We start from the raw sequence: 24,880 nt of genomic DNA on the forward strand, positions 1-24,880 counted from the left end.
TTTAAGTGTCTACATTTAAATAACATATATTTCTGTGTTCGAACTTATTGAATCAAATAAACGAATCAAGAAGAAATAAAGCAAAAACTGATGAAACCAAACTCATTTAGTTTGATGCAAATTGTTATATTTATGTAAAGTAAATTACTTTCTAAAATATAGAAGAAATGGTTATTGTTTCGAAGTAGATACTTCATTTATATGAGAAGAATAGTCCAATAGTCCTAGATTTTTATCATACATTTTTGAATAACTTTATGGAAAAGCAATTCATCTTTCATAAAAAACAACAGGAAAAGTATTCAGACTGTATTAAAACGCATGAAATTGTATTAACTCTTTCTAAGGCCGTGGGAAGTATGCTTCCCACAAAATTTATGAATCTTTGTATGAAATTATGTAGGTTGGCATAAGTTCTGACAAATTTTTTTAGTAAGTCAGAAACTTAGATGCTTCAGTTCCTTATCTCGGACAAAATGATGAGTCTTGATTTGTTACTTAATTATGAATTGACCAAATTAATTAATTAATCAAATTAAATTTATCTAATAAGCTAAATGAATCCCTTTTCTTATTCTAATTTCAAACCTAAAATAATTTTAACATAATATGATTAGAAAAAAATGGCCCTTTAAAGGGTTAAAGAACTTGTCATTAAGTATTCAAAATTGCGTTAAACATTATCTTAAATTTCGCGAAATCTGACACTTTCAGATAACGTTTAAAATGTTGTAATCTCTTGTGGAACTGATTCTTATCAGTAACTTAACCGGCTTGTGGACAAGGCCATTGATTGACCGTTTTATGATCGGTACGGAAAAGTCATACAACCAATTTATAGTACATGTAAAAGCAATCATTGATAAAGATTATTTAGTATCTAATATTATATAAAATATTTCAAAAAATTCATTAAATATATAAAGAAAAATTATATGGTCAAAAATTTTGTATCATCAATAAGATATACTTTTTAAAATTTTATAATGCTGCAAAAGCTTTTTTCTGTTATAAAATTTTAGAAAGTTATCGCGAAAAAATGCCAACATCTCTTTTAATTTTTGATTAATTATAATTCTAATTAAAAATTTAAAAAATCACTTTCAAAAGCACATTTCTACTTCCCAAAATGTATATTTGCGAAATTCGGTAGATATGCATTCGATACAAGCCAAACTGGGACACCATAGAAAAAAAAACTTGTACTGCCAAAATATTTTAACAAAAATAAATTAGAAAAAACGCGAAAGGCTTTTTTTTTTTTGGCAGTGAATTTATTGCACATCTAAAAACAAAAACAAATAGACAAATAGCGCCAATTCCAAGATTATTATTAATAATTTAGACATAAAATTAAAATTTGTCGAAATGTGCACGTAAGCCAAACTCAGTCATCTCACAATTAGACATCAAATAATTGCGACCCCTGGTAAAAATTACTGCCAATTTTATGATCAACGTTGTAATTATTCAGGGGAATTTCCCAATTGTGTTATTTTTATTTACTGTGGTAGTAAATATTAATTTAATTAAAATGTCAAGGCAAAAGGGCCAAACGAACAGTAAGTTAAGAAAATTGGTTAATAAGCATGCTGAAGATGAAAAGGCTGTCCAGAAATATCAGAAATTATCCACAGAAGTCATTCAACGGTTCATGACAATATAAAACGCTTCAAAACCAATACTCAGGGGGAAAATAAGCCTAAGACAGCCCACAATAAGATTTTCAACGATGTAGATGAGCGATATTTAATAAGGAAAGTGAAAGTAAATCCGTCCCGTAGTACACAAAAGCTAGCTAATATTGCTGAAAAGGAATCAGGAAAAAAAAGTCAGACCATTAACAATAAGAATTGTGCTCCATAAGGCCGATCTCTATGGAAGAAACACCAGAAAAACGCCTTTCATAACTAAGCGAAATCAGACCGTAAAACTTCAATTCATAAAACAAGGACTTAAATTCGCAAGGAGCATGAAAGCAAGTTTTTTTTTTTCTTATTAAAAAAATATCTTATCTACACATTAGAGCAAATTTGACATTTTTTGATCTGATGGCAAGCCTAATGCCTGGAGAAAATCGAACGAGGAATTGTGCACAAAAAAATTTGAAAGCAACTGTGAAGAATGGTGGAGGGTCGTCTGGAGCTCGTTTTCAGCTGCTGTCCCAGGAACCCTACATTTTATTGAAAGGAGAATGGATAAAAATGTAAACCTCGGCATTTTGAAGAAAAATGTACAGCAATGTATGCAGAAGTTTTCCCTTGGCTGCAACCGGCAATTTTATCAGGATAATGATCCGAAACATAAATCTTATCAAGTGCGTTCCTGGATTCTATATAATTGTCCTCATATAATCAAAACTCCATCCCAAAGCCCCGATATAAATCCCATTAAAAATGTATCGGAATACCTTCCAGTAAAGATCAATTAAAAAGAGTATTGTTGCAAGAAAGGGAAAATATTGAACCTAATTTTTGTGAAATATTGGTGCAATCTATGCCTTAAATAAATTAAAAAAATGATTATAAAAATCTTAATTATAATTTCTGGTTACCATATAAGAAATTTATACACACATCAACACAAACCACTTAACGAGTTTAATACAGAAACAAAAATATGCCAAATCTCATACCTAAAGATCCAGCATTCACAAGCTATGGAAAAATTACTTTTTCACATTTAAAAATAAACGGAAAATGATAACTGGAAAACGTATGTGAGATCTAATGATTTTTTTAACGGAAGAGATCAAAGATTTTTTTAACATGATAAAAATGGAATGATAAAAAATGAAATGCAGCAAAAAAATAATTAAGTTTATTTTATTATAAATACACTTCACAGCTAACAATTATATCTGAAATTTTATGTGGAAATTTTTCCGATGGAAAAAATTATATCCGTATATTTTCTAATTTAGACAGGTCATAATGACTATACTTAAATTTTCTTATTCTTGCCGTAAGAAAAGTATTCTTGCCATATTTTTTCAGTCTAAATTGAAATTTTCAATTGACATTTAATTGACACTTCTATATTTTTGCATGAATCATATCTCATCTAAAAAATTTCTTCTATTTTTATAATTCTATATATTTTTAATATTCCACTGAACCACATTTTGAAGCAAAAATGAATAATTTACAACAACACAATACATTCAGAATTTTCTGTATGCCTTAATTATATTTTTTGCGAAATTAAACTCAGATTTTCAAAATTTATGATTCTGCAGATTGCTTTATCAGACCCAACAAGAAAATGTTGTGTTTACTTTTTTTAATGCTATTTCTTTGTTGGTGACTTATATATAGTTTATCTAAATTAAGAGTAATATGATTTTTGAATTGACATTGGATATCTATATGCTTTTTAACCTGTCGCTAAATTATGTTGTGTAGTTTTTTATATACATTCAAAAGTGTTGGAATATTGTAAACAATATTTTTACATATTTATTTCGTGAACAATATAATGTGTTTTATTCTTTTGGAACAAATTTTTGTTATATTATAAAAGTGTTTTTTTCTTTAGTTTTCTAGATATTTGAGAGATTTTTCTTTTTGAATAATTAATTTGATATATGCGTTTTTGTTACATTTTATTCCAACCATCTGAAATTCTTTTTCTGAAACATAATTGTATCTCTTATCTAAATCTGTCTTTTTTTTCTGCTCGGATTTTTATTCTCTGAAAAGGGAAAATTTTCTTTCCGTTTAATTTTTTTGTGATAATATTTATTATTCATTTTATAGTTCCATTTCAATGCAATCTGTGGAATTTAAAAACTCTACCAATAAAATCAACATGAATCATTATCAGATGGAAACTAACCTGCGATCGCAAGTTTTTTTATTGATTTCCCAGAAAATTTATTTAAAATTTTTAATTGAAATTAAACATTATGTTACGTTTTGCTTGCCTGAAACGTTCTCCAAATAGAATGACTACTTTGATTTTTCTCTTACTTTTCATTTTTAAATATCTTTTTAACCAAATTTTCGAAGAGAAAAAAGAAGCACTTATTATTTTTTATTATTTTGCATTAAACAGAACAAAAACTTTTATGTATATGTCACTTCAATATAATTGGAAATCTAATGTGTGTTTGCATCAAACAATGTCGTTTGTATTTTTTTTCTTCTTTTTACTGGTCGTATTAAATTTTTATTTTCTTATGTTCACCTTTATTTTAATGGAATATTAATTTTTCTCTCTATAAAGCATATATATAGTTCATCTTGATTTGCGTTAATTTGGCTTTAGAGTGGTCTGAGAACAATCAGACTATTTTTCCTGTCTTTGAATTAATTTTTGCATTTTCTTTATTTGCAAACAAAATTGTTTTGATGTTAGGAATACTAAATTTTTTTGTATATTATTATTATTATTTTTAAAATCATGAAAAATCTGATTCCCCCCTACTCAAACACAGAAGATTCCCTTTACTCTCTTTACAAAGATAGTTTCTGTAATTTCATACATATATATATATATATTTGCATATTATACAGGATGAGCACAAATGATAGATCCGATTTTAAAAAATCTTATTTTCGAAACTACTGCTTATATTAAAATAAGTTATACATGAATTTAAAGAGAAATATACCAAGTTTTTTTTTTTTTTTTTTCAGTTATAAATGTTTGATGTGTGTCTCTCTTGTTACAGGGTATACGTCCAATCTGTAATCCAGTTCGTTCCAAACATTTTGTAGCATCCCTCTGTCAATGATTCTGAATGCTGAACAAACGTGTTCTTTAAATTCTGAATTTTCTTTTGTGGGATTATGTCAAAGACATTGTTTATGCGCTACCAATGCCGAAAACACTGTCAGAATTTAAAGAACACGTTTGTTCAGCATTCAGAATCATTGACAGAGGGATGCTACAAAATGTTTGGAACGAACTGGATTACAGATTGGACGTATACCCTGTAACAAGAGAGACACACATCGAACATTTATAACTGAAAAAAAAAACTTGGTATATTTCTCTTTAAATTCATGTATCACTTATTATAATATGTGCAGTAGTTTCAAAAATATGATTTTTTTTTTAAATCGGGTGCATCATTTATGCTCACCCTGTATTTCTATGTACCTTCCATTCAATTCTGTTGTTTGTTTCAAATCAAGGAAAACAGGATAATTTTTTAAAAGGTTGCTTTTATTTATTTAAAAATTTTAATAATTAATACGTGTGATCCCTTTGTGTTTGTATAATTAGTACATGCTTGTCGGTAGTATGTGTTTATATATTTTGTATATGTCATTAAAGCAAAGACATTATTATTTTGCAATTTTTGTCATCCATTCTAATTTGTATTTTTCAGTTTTGGTATAAAGTATTTTTATTTATTTATTTATTTTTTTTTTTTTCATTTTCTTGTGCTTTGTAAAATTTACTTAAAATGTTATTTCTTTTTATGATACAATTTTACCTATTTACCTATCTTTCAAGGCAACATGAAAACAAAAATGAAACCAAAATGAGTTGGATGAGAAAGCGAGACAGTTAAAGCAAACCTTTTATGTAAATAAGGAGGTAGGGATAAGAAATATCAGGTTTTTTTTTTTTTTTTTTTTTTTTTTGCTTTTTCTCTTCGCCTGATGTGTCACTTAGTTGTGCACATTGCAGTGGTGGATCTAAGTACTTTGCGAATCTAGGCAATGCACATTATGAGGCACCTCTTTTCTCGACAATTTAGTTTCACATTTCAACATATTTTTAACATGTTAATGATTTTTTCGAGGTGGATGGTTTTTAAAAAATTTTATTAACTTTTTGAAAATGTATTTGTTTTTATTTATCTATTATGATTCTAAACTGTCCACTGTGCCCAAATGTGCACACACTATTATGGAAATAGAGGTTCCGTACTCATAAATATTCTAATAACTAAGTGGATGTAATAAAACATAATAGTCCAGTTATACTGATTAAATATTCGAGTACACGGTTATTTGATTTTTTTGTTTTCATTTGGAGCACATTTAATGTTCTGTGCCTGCAGATTTTTGCAAGAATTAATTTATTTCATACTATTTATGGTATGTATGCCTGCATGATATGGAGATAAATTAAGGCAATTAGTATAGAAAAAAATTAAAAGATAAATACACAGAAATCTATGACTTTCTGATACTTCAACTGTATTACAACCTTCAAATCGAGTATAATTACCCAATGGGTTTTCATATTCGATAAATTGTACTTAATAAAGTATTAATATCATCCTAATATTTTATAATTGATAGAATTTGTATTTTTTACAAACTTATTTATTTGGCAATCAGGAAGATTAAGTATTTTTTTTTGTACAACTCATCCTACGTCTCTCTTACTAGTCGATTTTTTTCTTGGATATCGAATATGTTATTAAAAATTCTAATTAAATTATATTCATTTTCTCACAACTGTCTCTCTTTTAGTTCGAGACGTCACAATAAGAGTCCCGAATTGGAAACAGCAGCAATATCGCCATCTTGGAGAAGAGATCAATCAGACAAGATTAGAGGCAAAATTGTGCTTACACCGCCATCTGTCGTGGCTGAAGATAACTCGCCGGTAGCATGCAGAGAGCGCAGCTTCTCTTCCTGAACTAGAAAGGGTGAAACGGTGTTGAGGTTGAGGTAGAAATGAGGACCAATGAATGAGCTTCAAGATGCCTTCAGAAATCGATAAGAGGCAAGAGGAGCAAGTTTTTAAAGAATTCCGCTCAATTCAAATTAAAAATCAAAACATCCCGTGGTCTAAGGAATGCAAATATTTAGGTGTCATTCTTGACAATAAACTAACATGGAAACCCCATTTTATTTATGTTAAAAAGAAGGTTCGAGACCTAACTCATAAATTCTTTCCCTTAATTTCTCAAACTCCAAAATGAGCAGGGACAACAAAATACTTATTTACACTGCCTATCTGCGTCCAGTTTTAACATACGCATGTCCGGTTTGGGGATACGCTGCTAAATCTAATCTAAGAATAATAGAAATTCAACAAAACAACCTTATCAGAAGATTTTGTAACTGCCACTGGTATATGCCAAACACCAACATGTATAAAGCACTTGATTACCCTCCACTTAAAAAATTTATTAAAAAACTTGCTGAAAAATTCTTGAAAAATATTGACAATCATGATAACAGAGCAGTTCTAGATATTCCTAAATATATTCCTAATCTCCGTATTAAAAGACCTCGTAATATTTTGATTTAGCCCTCCCTAATCTTTTGTTTCTTCCATATTAATTACTTCTCATTTTTACTTACCTTTATTTTTCATAAACTTAATAAATTGCTCGGCAGCGTTTTCCCAATCCATGTTGCACTTCTTATTACATCCTGACAGTCATTAGTTACCTTAGCTTCGTCATGCACCTCACTCCTCATCTCCTGTCTGTTCCTGTAACCCAGTTCATCGTACTTTTTTGCGAAGATGATCACGTCAACTACTGAAAGCCAGGTCCTTTAAAAGTTTTCCATCTACCGGAGATTAAGCCCCAACCCTAGGGGCTAGGCGCTCCGTCAAACATATCATTATCCTGCACCCTCTTCTGCACCTTTTTCCATGCTGTCAAAATTTGGAAGGATATTTTAAAATGAAATTTTATATGTGAAGTCAGTAATTTTTTTCCGAATATTTGCTGACATTCAGTTGAAGAAATTAAATTATTGAAGGAAAAACTTGTTTCTACGGAATCAGCAAAATTATTGCTCGACTGTGGCGTTTTTTAACTATGCAGCTGCCTAAGGTCGCATAGCTAATTAAAATTTAATTAAAGTTTATTATGATGAATTCTAGTCATTTATCTCATGTAAAATTATTTTCATGTATATTTAAATGTGTTTTATATTTTAAGAAAACTCTACTAAAATGCACTTAGAATTTCTAAAAATATTTTTAAATTCATACCTTTTTCAGATGATGAATTTTTATTCATTTGTAGCACAAGAAAATGTTTTGAATAAATATTTGTCGCCATAGAAATCTTTAATATTCAATTAATATATTCAAAACAAATATAGTCATCAAAAATGAAATTTCCTTATCATTTACTGTATTTGAAAACGGTGTGATAAATGTCTCTCTGGTCTTTATAAATTTGTCAGCCAGTAAGAGATAGCACTTAAATTTATGCATTAGTTGCTTATGCTTTGAATTGGATGTTATATTAATAATAAATTTAGATTAGTTCTTAAATTTTAAAATTGACTTCATATAAATTGGTATTCACTAGTATTTTAAAATGAAGGCATTTACAGTGAAAGTAATATATTTATTTCAAAGCGCAGCAAAATAAAGAATTATCATGAGAAAAAATTAATTCTTTAAAAATACAAGCACATTTTTTAAAAAAATGTATTACCAGAATTTATTTTCAGCAGTAGTAGAACTTCTAAAATAAAGATATTCCTGTTTTAGTTTTGTTTGTTTGTTTTAATTTTACAACTCAAGGAAAATTAAATTATTAGCTTCCATTCACTCTTTTTTCTTTTTTTTTCAATGAAATGTACTGCGGTTTTTTGCGGTCTTTTAGTTTACTAACGGGCTTTCGTGTTCAGTTTCTTCATCGGAACAAAATAATTGGAAATATTCACTTAAAACGAATTTCTAGTAATTCCCAATAGAAAGACAAAATTCTATTGGTATCAAAATTCAACCAAGATAGCCGAAGTTCTGATTATTCTGAATCCATTAAAAAGGACAAAATTCATGACAATACTATAAAACAATGAATGATTTGAAAGCAGTGCTGATTGTGGGAAATTTTTTTTATTACAATTTGCAGATATACACAGGCTCCAGGCATTTGAAGAAAATGGTCTCAGTTACGAAGTTCATGCCCCCAATGTGAAATGGAAATAACAAACGAAGACATGAGTCTCCAGGAATATTCAAGCCCTTTGAAGCAAAAAGACATGAGTAGCCCCACCTCCTTGTGAGATGAAAAAAAAAAGGCAGAAAAATTACTTAGATATAAAATATTTTATTTTACAGGTATAGAACTCCAACCATGCAATTTTCAAAGATGAAAAGAAAAGTTTTGTAATATAGACCTTTCAAAATAAATGCAATTGTTCATTCTTTAAAAAAAAAAAAATTAATTCTTGATGCTAAGAAAAGTTACTTTTCTTCTGTTGTTTAATTTATTTTAGGAAAAACTTCATTAGCATTTAATTCATCATTCTTTCATTACTAACTTCTCTTAGTTGCTTTTAACCTTTTCAGACCTGAAATCAATCTTCTCTAAAACATATTTCGTTATCTTTTCCTCTCTACATTTATTTATTGTAATTAGTTACAAAAAGGGCCCAAAACGTATAAACAAAATACTGAAAAAATATTTCTATCTTCTGAAAAAGTTAATAATTCTAATGAAGACATTTGGTCTTATGTTGTATTAAATAGCAAATTTAAATTTATTTTATATTTTAATAATTATTTTAAAACCTAAAAGCATCTCAAAGCACCAAACATTTCATAAAGCTTTGTTTCTTTTATGCCTACCACAGGCAATGGTAGCAGGGTGGATGTTAAAGATTGTGTCTAATCATACATGCACACACATTCATAATAAATTAAGTTTATTTTAAAAAATAATTATTTTCTATTGATTTAAATTTAACCTTAAAACAGGGAATATTCTTTTCTGAGATGTTAAAAATTGTGTACTTATTTTCTTTTCTTTTTTGCTTTGATATTCTTTTTGGTGAAGCTTCATAGTGTTTCTCTCCAATAGTCATGGTTAACTGACAATAATATGTAAACACTACATCCAAGATTCCTCTTTAATTCTTCGAATTTAAAATAAACTGATTTGTGGCCCTTTTTTTTTTTTTTTTCATGGCCGTATTTTCTCTAAGACTTTACAGAAAAGCACTGTTCATCTTATATTAAACACATACATATAAAATTATTGCATAAGACTTGCAGTCTACAAAATTTCCCATACATTATGTTACTAATTAAAAATAAAATAATGAAACATACATGCATACGAAATAAAAAATGAGCCAGATTCTAATAACATTTATTTATATTAATCAGTTAGTATTCAAAATTGTTATTAAAATAAATAACAAAAATTAATTTCTTTTACAAAAATTAAATAAAATTCTTTCCTTTAAAATTTATTTCCAGGGGGAAAAAATACAATCCGTCATTATGTACTGACATGGAACATCGCAAATAAATGGGGTATTTTCATTTATATAAATATCATTCAGCATCAGTATGAATTTGCATTATACTATATACTCCAGTTTAAAATCGAATAATAAGTTACCTATACTGATGTAAAGTTATGCTGAAGAAGAAAATAAGAAATCCTTCAAATATCAGAATAAATATTTCAACATATATCTTTCTAGAAAGGAATACTGAATACTTTATACATTGAAATATAAATTAGTTTCAGAGGGAAGTGAAATTAATTTTTTCACTAATTTTCCTATTATATTCATATGACTTAGTGAATAGAGGTTAGTGACAAAACAATATAATCAGGCTGACTAAAAAATATTATTTAAAATAAAAATGAAAAAGTTGTCCAAGTCAAATTTTTTTAACATATCTTGTGTGTCTATTTATCTATTTTTCAGAGAAGGCAAGGATCCTTTGTCTAAAAGTGTGATCAGCTAAATAATTTTTTAATGGTGTAAGTCATGAAAGGCATTAACCAAATCTCTTAAAAAATACTGCTTATAATTAAGAAGTAAAATATGCTGGAATAAAAATACCAGTCTGTATTCTGATAGTAAGACCATTGAAAGATATTTTTAAAAGTCATAATATTACACAAAATTAATAAAAGAATTCACACTAATTATGTATGACTATTTATTGAGAAATGCCACACACATCAATAATACAAAATAAAACATTTAAATAGTAAGTCAGGAATTATGAAATCATCATTGATTTACAAATATGCAAGTTTTGTTTACATTATGTGATACAAGTCTCCTTCAGTGATGGGCTTATTTGATCATCATATTCATGAATAAATGTGTATGTAAAAAACAATTTTAAAATCTATAAGTAGTTTTGGTGAGTTGAAAGCATAAATGGATATAAAAGAAAAAAGAAAGAAAATAGGAAAATAAAAAAAAATAGTAAAGAGTAGGAAATATATCAGGATGACATACTGTAGTTGTTCTAAACAGCACAGCAGTTCAGGAAACCTGGTGTTGTAATTGCATGTTTTATTGCTGTCAATAAGAACATTAAAAAACTACTCTGTGAAAAGTAAATATTTAGTCAGCATCATCCTGATTATTATATATCTAATGCTACTACTCATGTTCAATATAAAGATGCGAATTTTATCTTAGAATTATGACTTTTATAAAGGTGAAATGCAGTGGACCCCAAAAAGTATTTCAATACTACTTTTTGTTCAATACAACTTTTTGAAGACTCTAGTACTTTGGAAGAAGTAACACATTGTTCCTCGGGAATATAGAATTATTTCTCTCTTAGCAGGAATATCTAATTTCCTCAAGAAATTATCTAAAAAATTGGTGTTAAAGCATTTTGAGTTTTTTCTTAAAGGATATTTTACAATTACTATAATAAGCGTTCGACTAGTTATAAAATTTGAAGTTGAATGTTACTGTGTTTGTTAGAACACCATTTAATGTCTCAAGGTAGTCTAACTTAATTGGCGAGTCGGCTAAAAAATTAGTTTGTAGAAAAAATTCCTACTGAAATTCTGAAATATAGATAAACGATAACAACGCCACTATTTTTGGACGTTAGAACTTAATCAAACACCTCCTAAAGTACTTTAGGAGGTGTTGGTCCCATGCATTTACATTGTATTAGACGCAGTTTAAGGCCATTAAATTTGAGGTATAATTTAAGAGAAAATAAAAACAATTTAATATTTTTTAATTAATACTTAATTTTATTTTTTTTAATAAATCCCCAAATATAATTGAAATATTTGTGAATTCCCGCAAACTGGCAAATTTAATAAGCAGATTTTGTAATTTTATAAGGACAGGCACTGCAGCCCTTCTCGGTCTAGAAAGTTCATTCTAAATAATTTCCTAAAGAAATGTAGCGATTAATGCATTACCACCGGAAATATATCCTATGAAAATAAACAAACAATACTAAAGCTGCACAGTAACTTCTATAATTTCGAATTCTTCACTAAGTTGGGTCAGAAAAATGGACCGAGTCCTATACATTTGCATCGTATTAGACGCAGTTTAAGGTCAATAATTTGGACGTATAATTTAAGAGTAAAAAAGAGCAATTTAATATTTAACAATTTTTTAATAAATGTTCCTGGTATAACCATACAAATAAATTACAGTATTCACTTTGGTTAATAAAAGGAGGGAAATATCCAACCAGTTAATTTCACTATTTCAAATTTTTAAACTAGAAATTCTTCTGTAAAGCAAGATATTAATAATTTTTATCTGGAAACAAATATACCCCTATATTTATAAGAATTTTAATTATTATATTTTCCTTATCCGGGCATTTCTTCGCTACCTCCTTTGAAGTTGGTTATATGCGCTGGGATGGAAAAAAAAAAAAAGAAAGATAAAGAAGGAGAAGAAGAAGGAAGCTTTATCAATGTTAGAAGATTGTAGAGTTGCATTTTATTACTAGCATCTCAGTCGAAACATTTTTCTCTATGGAAGGGACGTTTGAGCGAGAGGAGCACCCAAGAGATATGTATTGTCATTTATATGTTGAGTTGTATCACAACGCTTTTCCTGGTGTGTAGGGAGCGAATAGTATTTTTTTATTCCAAATGATGTGCCGAAATTTTAGCTTAAAACATATTTTTTTAGTAACCTTTCTACTTATTTATTGGATATTTAATACAAATTCCATTTATACAAAGAGATATATTTATATAATCTGTAGTTTTGCAGTTTGTATAAAGAAGAAATTTATTAAGTATTTTATGATGCCTCTTTAATTAATTGGTGAATTTTTTTTATTTTGAATAGTATAAAATTTTCGTAACTATTTTTATATCTGTTATTAGTAAATTATAATTATTTATTCCACGTAATTTTTTCATACAAACTTTATTTAAAAAATTTCAATTTTTTTCCTTTCAGAATTTGTGAGACTGAAAGTGGAGTAGTCTGCATGATCTAAGACTGAAAATGTTTCCTAAGGTTAGCGTTTTTCAAATTCTTTCATGTCTGTAATATTTGCTGGGTTGTATAAATTTCTAGAATCAAAGATAGCAAAGTAAAGTAAATTAGATGAAATCTTCACCTCATTACTAAAATTTATTCATGTTTTATAACGATTTCCTTTTTTTTTCTTCTTCTGATGCAGAAATAGTTCTTATTTCTTGTCATTTCTGTTATTGCCTTTGATAGAAATTATCTCTTAATTCATTTTTTAAATATATATTGTTAATAATTACTATTTAAGTTTTATAATTTTGACAACTTTTAATGCAAGATGCTTACTTTAATATACAGTAATAATATCCTTTATCTCATTTGCTTATTTCTTCCTAATTGAATAAGATTTATGAAATTAATAGAAAATGAACTGCTTAAGTTGCTTTGTTTGCTCACTGAGAGATTATTTTTTGAATACAGTTGTTGCCATGCAGAAATTATTGAAATTTTGTTGTTATGACTTTTGATGTTTCTTTGCACACTTTGCTACTCTGCTGTTTATTAAAAATATAATGTGATTTATTTTTGAGCATGTATTGATTTTAGTTTTTTAGGTTATTCATGTTGAACTGGTTTTAGGGAAGCATTCTAAATATTCTTCTGTTATTGAAACTCCTAAATTTTGTATGTGTAGCACTGTTTTCCTGCCTAATATTTTTAATGTAGTATATTTTTTTCATGATAAATTCTTTTTATATTTGAGCCTTATTTGTTCAAATATTATTTATATTTAGTATCAGTAAAATTTATTATGCATATGATAATGTATATACAATTTGTTAACAGTTTTTATATATTAAATGGTTTAAATATCATAAAAGCATTTTTGTATTTTGTTATTGTTCTTGATTATTGTATTTTTCTATTAGACCAAAGATATTTCTTTGTACAACACTGCTTTTAGTGCTAATTATACTGCAGTGATTTTATAAGTGATTCTGAACTTGGAATTGTTTTTGTAAAATTAGCTCCAATTTTTATACTCAAGTGAAAATGAAATTTCTTGTGAATTCTAATTCTCATTAATTTGTGTTCTTCTATGTGTGTGGCACTCAAACCTCATCAAAACTGTTTAATTAGAAAAAACTATTATATAATTAAATCATTGCAATAAACAATCTTTATTGTGAAAAGTAATCAGTATATAAATCAAAAATTAAATCAATATACAAATCAATGTTACATGTAAGTTAAAGAAAAAAAATTAAAGCAAAATGAATAAATGAAATAAAGCAGTCAATTTACAGAGGTGATGTACCTACAGCTGCATTGATGTTTTTGGTTTATTACTATGGTATCCTGATGGAACTTCTCTTTTTGCATGTTCGTGATATGTCCCAGATTTTAAGAGTTGTCCAAATTGCTTTGTAGAAAATGAACCTTTATGCATATACTGGAATTATTTTTCAGCATACTTTGTAATATTTCTTTATCTTTTTCTGCTTTATTATAACCTAAAATATTCTGAATAACTAATCTGAAACATGGCCATGCAAAAAAATAATAATAATAATAATAATAATAATAAAAAAAAAAAACATTCAGTATCAGACATTGATGTGGAAAATTTTTACTCTTTAAGGAATTTATGAGTTTCTAAAAAGTAAAAAATCTCTGATGCTTGTGAATTCAGTTATTTAGCCTATAGTTCTTATGTTATTTCTGATTCAAATTATGATATTTAATCAGTTTCATTTTTCTTTTCTCTTGTTGTAATTGCCTTTAAAATTTAAAATAAATCTTATGAATTACTTTTTTTTGAGTAAGGGGGATTAAAAACTTAATGATACTTAAGTTAGTAATTTGTAAATTACCATTTAAAATTTAGATATGTTGTTTTGTGAACAAAAATATTTCTTTGATTATACATTTGTTAATATTTTAAGTTTTTACTTGATGTTCTAATTTTGATAATTTATTTTTTTAAATATAATGTTATAGATATTGCAGCTGATTATTTTTGAAAAAATAATATTAAAAGTTTCCATTTCGAAAACATTAATAATACTACAATTTAAAACATATGTATAGTGAAAATCTTTTTGAATATTTTTTTGTTTGTTGTTTGTAATTTTTAAGGTTTGATGAATTAACTGTCATGTTAATTGTGCCCTGAACCCCCATATTTTGATGTGAATAATTGTGAAGACTTCTTTTTTTTTGTCATTGTGTGTAGAATTAGAAATATGAAGTTGATAGAAAATTAAATGCCAATTTGCTATCCTAGTGTATATATGTTTTATTTTTAATTCTTTTTTCGCTAGTGAATTCTTTTATAATCCTTGTTATAAATTTTGCTACTGAACAATTCATTAAAAACTATGATTAATTTTTCCGAAGCAGTAGTGTGTTTGAATTTTTTGGTTTTCCTCATGCTGAAATTGTCAGAAGTAAGAACATTCAAAATCTTTTTCAATTTAAACTATTGAACTTACTTAAATTTTTAATGTGTGCCACTGATTTCTGTCAATTTTTTTTCACACAATATATTTTATGTTCATAAAAAATTTTCTTTCCCTCTTTGACCCAGTTTTGTATTATTGTCTTTACTTCTGATGATATTCATATACTTTAGCAGTAAAATTTATACAGCTTATTACCAGATATCTCAAATTTATCAATAGACTTTTTGTTTAAATTTTTAAAATATACTGTTACTTATATGCAGCTGATTATTTTTTAAAAAGCAAAATGAAAAGTTTCCATTTTTAAAACGTTAATAATATAATTTAAAATATATGTATAGTGAAAATGTTTTTGAATATTTTTTGCTGGTTATTTTTAAGATTTGATGAATGAATTGTCATGTTAATTATGCCATGAACCCCTATATTTATGACTGAATGCCTGTAAAAAAATATTTCACTATATTATAGTTGATACATGTAAACATGCATCAGATGCAAACAGAGTTATTTAGCATCGTAAATATGACTTGTTATTAAAAAACAATATTGATTTTAGATTTTTCCACTGTTTAAATTATAATGATACTGAAGAGACTAAAACAGTTTAGTTGTTTAATTAGCTTGTGGAAGAATTCAATATTTGTTTCATTATTTTACTCTCTACAAAAAATGGGTCCACTTTAATTTTATTTAAATTTACTTTCAGAATAAAATGCTTCATCTTTTTTTCCTTTCAGGCCTAATGTGATTGAAATTGTGTGTTCTCTGCATGATTTGTGGCTGAAAAATACAAAAATGGTAAGCATTTCAGAAATTATTTTAGACATGTTATATTTTTTTATGTACACCAGAAAGTATATCTACTGCTTGGTTACACCACAAAATTATTTATAGTTGAGAATGTTTTCCCATTTATATCTCATGCTTGGATGGGGAAACAAAAGGAAGAAAAGAAACAAACAAAAAAACCCTGATTTATCGGGTTGTTCTTAATAGTTATTGAGCAATTTAAACGATAAGAAAAAGAGTTGTTATATTAACCAATTAATTCCTTCTAACTGTGGCATTTAAAAATATGAAATTTAAGCATCTCTTTTGTATTTTTGAAAATTATATCCTTGTTTGATGATGCTGAGCATTTTAGTAAATATTTATTAAAATTCTTACTTCCAAATATTAAAAATTCCAAACTGCTTGAGTAAGCTTTTGAAGTTAAACCAAATAAAATAATTTTGTAAATCAAATGTTTTTAATGTCATATAGTTGTGAGACTACTATGTACATGAATTATAATTTTTGTTTTTTTAGAAAAAAAATTCAAACATATTTATTTTTTAAAAAAAGTGTCAGCAACTTATTGTTTATTTTTTTGAGTGATGTAGTATAAAGAATGATTATAAATCGAGTTGAATATTATATTTAAAATTATGGTTTAATTTTTTGTGCGATCTCTTTATCATTGTATTGAATTTTCGTATTTTAGTGCATATCATTTCTTTTAATATATTTTAAGATATATTCATCTGCATATTTTGTTTCATTGAATTGATTTGTATGTATTTTATTGTGAAGACTTTTAAATTGCTTTACATTTTCAAGCAGGATAATTAATTATACACCTAGAGCTATCATTTTGTCTTTTTTGCTATATAGAAGTTCTATGATACTTAATTCCTGTTTTGTATACCAGAGTTTGGATCATGCACATCAGTTCTTATAATTGTACTGTATTTATTATGATTACAGTGCTTGTAATTTTGCTTACAAAAAAAACACTTATCACTTTAATTTATGCAAGTTTTGTTGTAAGTACTCAATAGATTAAATTCTGTTCATGAATTATTGAAAATTTCCATTTTTAAAGTGTAGTTATTTCGTAAAAATAATTTAACACCCTATGAAAAGCATTCTCTACTCATATATATTATCAACTTGCTCTCTCTATATATCTGCAATTTTGAAAAATGTAAAAATTTAGTTTATGTATTGTAAAATTATTTTTAATAAAATATCATAAATGACAGAATCAGTTCTCAGACTACATTTCTTATTGATGCAATTTCCTTTTGCATGAAGAGTTTTAAAGTTTTATATCTACTCTATTTTGAAAATTTAGTGAAGAAATTTGTTGCCAGTTTTACTAATATCAGTATGATTCTCTTTGAAAAGAAATTGTTAAATATTTCATTCTTCGTAAAGTTTTAAATTCCATTATGAAGACTTTTTCTGTAAATGTAGAGGATTGCTTATTGAAAATTTCTTGATTCAGTACTAATCACTTCTCCAATCGTGTTTCATTACTTGGTAGAAGTGTGTTACATTTGGGTTTTTTAATTAATTAATACAGTTAACTTAATACATATTTGATTGAATATTACATATGCATTGGAACATAGTAATGAAACATAAGCAAAAAATATTAGAACCTCATTAACTGTAGGCATGCATATGCTTCACCATCTTAATTGTTGCAAAAATTATAAGAAACTAATTCTTATTCAGATGGAAAATCTGGTTACTCTCAAAATGAAATGTATTTAGGCATTTATTTTTTTGGAATTTTGCTAGTACATGAATACTCTGCATTAATGAAAATATTCTGCGTTTCATATAATTTTGTGCAGACACAAAAGCATTTCAACTTTTACATGGTATGCAGCTTATGGGATATGGGTTATAGATGAATTAAAAGTTCTCTTTTTCCTAAAAGTATTTCACTAAAAAAAATTTGTGCCCTATGACTTAAACTTTTTTTCATGATACAATTATTCACAGTAGGCTGTATGAAATCATAAGATATGTACTGTTTAATCTTCAGTTGAAAAGATCTAAAGTACTTCAAACAGATCAATTTTTACTAATATTAGAGATTTTGAACATGCTTAATCAAAATTTTTTGATTTTTTAAAAAGCAATTCAAATCATAATGGCAAACATTTCAAGGATTGGTAAGCAATACGTATAGGGAAACATTGATGAATTCTCGATTAAATTTTGGATGGTAGCTGATGGTCTGTCAAAACATTTGTTGATTGGCTTTCCATAATAAAATAAAAAAAAATCAAACAGGTCCATTCATGATACATATTATAGCAAACTGGTCTTGAAAAATATGTGGTTTTGGATAATTTAAAGAGAGCTGTCAAAATGATTACTTCTGGTCTTTCCAGATATACAGATTACACTGCCTTTATAATGTTGGATTTTGTTTTATTTCTTGTTCTTTATATTTATCTAAAATAAATTTTTTCTAGAGTTTTAAAATGATACATCTTGCTACTTCTGTTTATTCTAGCATCATCCTTAAACGCATTAACTTCTTCCATACTATTAAATAATTCATCTGTATAATGCTGGCAAATTGCAGGTACTTTGCTCAAACCATACATTAATCTCTTATAAATATTTAGTAAATTATGCATATTTATTGTCAAAAGTTTCTGACAGCTCAAATTTCTTTTGCAAGTTTGTATGGTGAAAATCTGATTTTGAGACTTGTTTTCTTCCTTTAATCTAAGAAGAATTTCTTTTAATCTTTTGTTATAGTGTGTTGTGGCTTGATTAAACTGCAATATAAAGTTACTGAATAATTCTCAGCCACCTTGCTTTACTTCAAGTTCTACCGGCATTGCCATGTAGATTTCTCTACTTTTATTATGTTAACCTGTGTTTCAAATCTGTGAATTTCATTTTCGACTTTGCATTTTAAAATAAAGGGTATTGTTTGAACTCTCCAAAATACTGGTTTTAACAGGCTTTAAGTTTGAATCTTACTTCAAAATTAGTTATTTCAGAACTTTATCACGACAATGTCTTTATATTCCTCTAAAAATTCATTTAAGTTTCTTTTGATATTAGTTCTAACTGCTTTAATTGTGCTCCATTCCAAATAGGTTTTATAGAGCTTGAATTGCATTCTGATTTTTCTTTAGCATTGTAAAGATTCAAATTAAAAATTTATTTTTATATTCAATACAGACACCTATTCCACAGGTTTTTATGAGTCTTCCTAAAATTCTTAAAAATTGCATTGGTAAGTGGAATTTTTTATTTGAAATTTTTCTATAAGAAGTAGAATGCTTTATGAATCTAAGTGCTTATGCAGTAGTAGTATTTTAAATGTTTCCCTTGTGTTCTAAATTCATCATAGTGTGTTAAAAAAAAAAATTAAATGCTGCTGTTACTCTTTCCTTGCTAAGGTCCTCCCCCCCCCCTTCAATTGTTTAGAGCATGATAATTCCTTGAAATAAGAAATTTTAGCTTATTTTTTTAATGAATTGTAACATTTTTTGCTCCTTTTCCTACTGAACAGTTCTTGGGAAAAGGAAATTATAAACTGTTATTCATATTGATGTCTGAGGATTTATTCATACTTAAATAATTGCCACAGAAGGGCAATGTTGTGACGTAAAATTTTGAATTTGTTGAAGTTTTCATTCCTGCTATACATTTCCTGTGTATTATTTTATACTTTATATAAAATTTCTCTTATTATTTGATCTGATATTTGTTTATCACCATTAAACAACGCTTGTATTCAACAATTTTAAAACTTTGTTAAATATATTATGATGTATCTGAAATTTATTGATAGAATTTTCTATATTGAATAACAAACTTTTTAAATCCATTTTTTATGGTTCATTTTTATAATTCTATATTTCTATTACACAAAAAATTTGTTCACATTAACTTTATTTCTATGAGTATACAGTAAGAAAAGTCACTTTCTTCCTTTTTTTTTTAGAGTGAAATCAGAAATCTAAAGATGATCCAAGAATGAAAAATGTCCTAGTAGTAAGATTTTTGAAATTATCTTATGCTTAGTGTATTTTTTGGTTTCTATTTAACTTCTGGTATTAATAATAGCAAAACAAATTAATTATATTGCTTGCTTTTTAATTTTTCATTTTTTGTTGAATACGATACCAGAAATTAATAGAAAATGAGCTACAGCAGTTGGTTTGTTTTCCCTCTTGGAAATTATTTTTCAAAATAATAGGTATCCAAATGTGAAATTTTTATAAACTTTATTTTTTTTGAGATATGTTTCTATTTAGTTATCCATTAAAAATATAATTTGATTTACTCATTAATAGACATTGATTTTAGTTCTTACCTTATTCATTCTAAGTTGGTCACATGGAGGCACACTAAATCTCATTCAATAGTTACATTTAGAATTTTCTTAAATTTTAAATACATACCACTGAAGATCCACATCATTTTTTAAAATGCAGTATATTTTATATTCTGCAAAAACTTTCTCTTCTTAGTCAACTTGTGATTAACTTTGGCTATTCAAGTAATGTTCATATTCAATGTCAGTAAAATTCTTTGTGTATATTTAATAAAAATTTTCAGATTAATTTTATAAAAATTGTTTTCCACAGATTTTTTGAAATATTCTAATGATTCATTTTATATTCACAGACTGTGTATATATAGTCACTGTGAAGTTATTTGTCATCTTTAAATCATATCAATTTCATAATATTTTGTATGTTATTATTTTGCTTCAACTACACTTTTAATCTTTGAATTCCTCGGTATAAAGTGGATATATATATATATATAAGGAGAAGAAAGGCCAAAGTTTTGCTATTTGCCCTTGGCATCCTTAAAATATATTTATAATTACATCAATATCAAAGGGCATATTTATAGTCACCTGAAAAGCTATTAAGAAAAACGACATTCTGACACTTTTATGGAGAGCAGAATAAAGTCCAGGCTGATAGAAGCTTTTAATGCACTTGGACTACTGGATGTCAATATAGTTTCCAGGTTAATAAGAAATTCAAAGATCTAATATGAATTACAATAATTATCAATGAACCTTGAATGATTGTTCAGAATGGAACAATAAATAAAAAGCAATAAATTAATTCTGCTACATTCCTAAGATTCATGTATCTTAAATAATAAGTCATTGGAGGAGGAAAGAAAATGAGGCTACCAAGCTTCATTTAAAGTAAATAACAGAACATTTTGAACATGATGAGAAAAACCCATTAAAGATATGAATTTTAATTTGAATCTGCTAAAAATAGACTCAATAAAAACTACTATAATTAAATAACAAAAAATATTGAATAAAGGGGAAAAAAAATACAAAAATGATTAGAAATTTCAGGAGAATAATATTTTTATATATCTTAGACAAAATGGAATAATTTCATTTCAAATTAATACAAATGAGATATTTATATGTAGTACATAAAATATGAAGAAAAGCAGAAAGAAATATATTTTAAAATTATTAGAATAGAGGTAAAAAAAAAATTAGTGTAATCTGCTTCAAAGAATGATTCAAGATAAATTTAAAATTATATTACCAAACCAATACTAAAAAAGTATGATTAAAAATAAGAAAAGAATTGTTTAAAGTACTATTTTATTGATTGTTGTAGAAAAAAAAAATTCAGTGTAATATCAAAACTTATTAAATCATTTCCAAATTACAATATAATTTTTCAAAGAAAAGCAGAATAAAATCTCTGTAAAATTTAGAAGTGATTTCAAAACATAACAATAGAAATATGTACAAATGCATGAAGATGGATGACTGGGTGTTTCTTTACATTTCTCATTAATTACCAATCCAATTAAATTTTATTTAACTAGAGAAAGATATTACACATTCACCTTTTCCAAGTTATATCATTGTGCGTACTGTTCAACACTGCATGATATTTCTTGTATAAAAGGGAAAGTAATAAAAGATTGAAAAGATCCTTAGACACGTAGCTCAAAATTTGAATTATGACATCCCTTGAAAGACAGGAAATAACTATCTATAGTGACAATTGACTTTATAAATTAAATGAACAGAATAGCTGAGACAATCCCAGTTTTTTACTGTTTATTCTGAATTTCCGTTAATTTGAGATAAAATTAAAAAAATTCAACTTCTGAAAAATCATTTTCTACATAATATACTTTTTCAAATGCTAAAACATATAAACCTTTTAAAAGGCATATAATATTGAAAACTTATGTGATATTATTTGGAGCCAATTTAGCCACATCATGCATGGTAACAGAATTATTACTATTATTTGGTGTTAACATCCAGTTCATTGTCCTATTGCAATAAGTTTTAAAAATGGTCTAAAAGCATTCCGGTCAAACGGATGCATTCAGTGGTTGCTGTGAGCATGAAAGATCATGCTAATCATACCATTTATCATCATAATAACACAAATAGTTGTGTGGTTATCAAAAAGTAACAGTGCAGGTTTTTTTCAAATAAGACATTTAAATAATAATAAATAAAAAAAATTGAGGTTTGTTTTTATTTCACTTAAAAAATGAGAAAACATAACCTTATATTCCTAATATAGTAACTAAGACAACTTAATATTATTGCAATTGATATTTGTATCATCCCTTCCACCAATCAAATAAAGATTCACCTACACTTTTATTTCTCATTTGATTCTTTTTCCCCATTTTGTTAGGAGTCACTCACCAAGAAATGATACATCGGTAAATCTTTAATATACAAAACAGATAATTACAGTCACAAATTTTGAATTATACAGAGATCAAGAGGAGTTTTTTAACTGTACTTTTCTAAGAAATATCTTTTTAGTAATATCCATTTTTGAGTCAAGGAAGAGTCATTAGCAGTAGAATGCTCTTTATACTGTTTCTAATAAACTTAGTTTTGAAAGAAAGAAGAATAGAGAAAGAAATTGAGAATTTTTTTTCTTCTTCATTACAGATCTAATACATATAATTATTTTATATAAAATAAATTAAGCTTTAAAATGCCCTTAAGAATACAAATTTTATTTCATTATCTAATATTTACAAGTAAATAAAAAAAAAAACATACTAAAAGAGAAAAAAATAATCCTTGTGAAGTAATTGTATTTGAATTCAGAATGAATTAAAGACAACCATCTAATGTGATAAAATAGTTTCACATAATATTGTTTTTTAAAAAAATTATGATTGATTACTGCAATATTTTCACAATTTATAAAACACAGAAACAGAATAAAACAAGGGAAAAATTTATAAAACCTTTAAATTATCGAAAACATAATAATTTACAAAGTCCCAACATCAAAATGTATTTATTTATTATATAATTTACAACACTCCTAAGTTAAAAAGCCATAATACAAATTCTAGAAATTGCATATTTATATGAAAACAACATATATTTTAATAAGTCAAGTTTTTAAGTGCTGAATAATACATAAAACCAAATTTCAAAATGCAAACATTTTTAAATAACTTAAATTAAAAAGCTTCTGTGTGATATTTTTTTTTTTTTTTTACTTAAAGGAATTCAAGAAAACCTACTACAAATGTGGAGCAAATAAACAATTGTCTCCACAAATGAGTGGATCATCTTGCTGATAGAATTTAAGCAGGAATTCATTTGGTTCTAAAAATATTTATTCTTCAAATTCAGTATCCATTAGGAGAAAAGCTGAGTTGAGAGACGTTTTCTGCATGAAATATATAAGATGCAAATGACAAACATAAATTCAGGAAAAGGAGACGAGAAGAATAATCCTAAATCAGAAACTGTTATGAAAGGCAGTTCCACAGCAAAAACTCAAACCCTATCATATATAGAAACATGTCAAGTAAAATTTGCAAAGCACTTAAAAATGGACAAAATATTTAATGACAAAACTAAAAATATAAAGAAACATTAACAGATTTGCTATATATTAATGCCTTGTTTACAAGTTATATGAAATAAATCTTAGGAAGATCACATATTAGTCTATAAATTAAGAAATAACGGATGTAATTATGACACAATACTTAAAAACAGACTATAAAAAACAATATTACGAGAGTATTTTGCCCTAGCATAGAACCAATCGTAGTGTTGACGATATAGATTATAGATTAAATAATTTGTTTAAATCATGATTTTAGTATTCCTACAATTAAGGAAGATTATTACTTTGAGGGTGAATAATCAAATTTTTAAGAAGCTACTTCCGAGAAGATATAAGAACAAACATTCATATAATAGTTGTGATTATAGAATTAAATGTTACAATGAAATTCATTAAGTTGAGCAAGATTTATACAATATATATATATAGTATATTACGAACAATTGATGAAATATTTTTCACAGACATTGAAACATATGTTTGTAAAGCACTTTCAACACATCCCTAAAAATATTTTGTTATACCAGCGTTCTTACACTTATATGTACTAAGAAAAGAAACAATATTATACTACCATTTCACTAACATATCAATTCCTTAAAAGAAAGTTAAGGATCTAAGTTAATAAATCTGAAACACA

At 26.6% G+C, this 24,880-nt stretch overlaps 2 long non-coding RNA genes across 3 annotated transcripts in view; one reads left to right on the forward strand and one right to left on the reverse strand.

Moving 5' to 3' along the window:
* LOC129958402 (uncharacterized) overlaps positions 1 to 24,880 on the reverse strand; it is a 72,798-nt gene that overhangs the window by 35,914 nt on the left and 12,004 nt on the right. The window lies entirely within an intron of this gene.
* Positions 12,630 to 24,404, forward strand: LOC129958401 (uncharacterized). Its single transcript, XR_008783220.1, has 5 exons — positions 12,630 to 12,749; positions 13,101 to 13,160; positions 16,324 to 16,384; positions 20,334 to 20,383; positions 23,888 to 24,404. It is a non-coding gene; the product is annotated as an uncharacterized LOC129958401 (long non-coding RNA).

This window comes from Argiope bruennichi, chromosome X1 (genome assembly GCF_947563725.1).
Source record: "Argiope bruennichi chromosome X1, qqArgBrue1.1, whole genome shotgun sequence".
In the NCBI taxonomy this organism is placed as follows: Eukaryota; Metazoa; Arthropoda; class Arachnida; order Araneae; family Araneidae; genus Argiope; species Argiope bruennichi.